Raw genomic sequence first — 1,338 nt, forward strand, 5'->3', positions numbered from 1 at the left:
ATCAAGTTGAAGTGCGAATGAATATCTTAGAATGGAAGCAAGCGTAATAGAATGGAAAACAGTAGTAATTGCATTAATTCATGAAGAACAGCAGAGCTCCTCACCCCCAACAATGGGGTTTAGAGACTCATGCCATAGAGAACACAACAAGAAACGTGTAAAGTGTCATGAGGTACAATATGAATCACTGAAAGTAGTATTTATAGTAAACTAGTGACCTAGGGTTACAGAAAATGAGTAAGCTAGGGTGTTTATTGTAAAATTCCACTTTCGGGGCCCACTTGGTGTGTTCTTAGGCTGAGTATTGAAGCTTTCATGTGTAGAGACATTTCTTGGAGTTAAACGCCAGCTTTTATGCCAGTTTGGGCGTTTAACTCCAACTTTTGTGCCAGTTCTGGAGTTAAACGCCAGAATTCTTGAGCTGACTTGGAACGGCTGTTTGGGCCATCAAATCTCGGGCAAAGTATGGACTATTATATATTGCTGGAAAGCCCAGGATGTCTACTTTCCAACGCAATTGAAAGCGCGCCAATTGGGTTTTTGTAGCTCCAGAAAATCCACTTTTGAGTGCAGAGAGTTCAGAATCCAACAGCATCTGCAGTCATTTTTCAGCCTCTGAATCAAATTTTTGCTCAGATTCCTCAATTTCAGCCAGAAAATACCTAAAATCACAGAAAAATACACAAACTCATAATAAAGTCCAGAAAAGTGAATTTTAAATAAAAACTAATAAAAATATAATAAAAACTAATTAAAATATACTAAAAATATACTAAAAATAATGTCAAAAAGCGTATAAATTATCCGCTCATCAGTGAACTATCAGGTAATAAACCAAAGTTAGATTACTTCTTATGATGCAAAATATGTGGATTAAAATTTTTAAACATATTCTTGGATTAAAATTCCTGAACATATGATTAAAATCAGGTTGGAGAGGGATGTGATTTCTTTTCTTGGCATAGCCTGAAGGAGAAGACACACAACTAGCAAGACTGAGGAGGAAAAGAAATTTGTTGAAAGAGAAACTTACATCTTCTGAAACAAGATTCATGGTTGTTGTATGTTGCAGTGGGTAGTGTTAGTTGGATGCTAAAGGGCAATAAGGACAGGACAGAGGAGGCTACCATATTTGTGAACTAGTTGAAGAATTATAGTTAGAGAATTTAGGGTGAAGTAGAAAAATTAATGTATTGAAGAACAGTTACTTTGTATAAAAGTGTTTGTAGTCATTATGGATGTATTCGGATTGGAAATAATAAAGTTTACCCTTTCTAAGAAAATGGTTTTGCATAATTTTCATCAAAATATTGAGATTTTCTGTTAAACCAAATGAAC

The sequence above is a fragment of the Arachis ipaensis genome, chromosome B07 (genome assembly GCF_000816755.2).
Source record: "Arachis ipaensis cultivar K30076 chromosome B07, Araip1.1, whole genome shotgun sequence".
Classification (NCBI taxonomy): domain Eukaryota; kingdom Viridiplantae; phylum Streptophyta; class Magnoliopsida; order Fabales; family Fabaceae; genus Arachis; species Arachis ipaensis.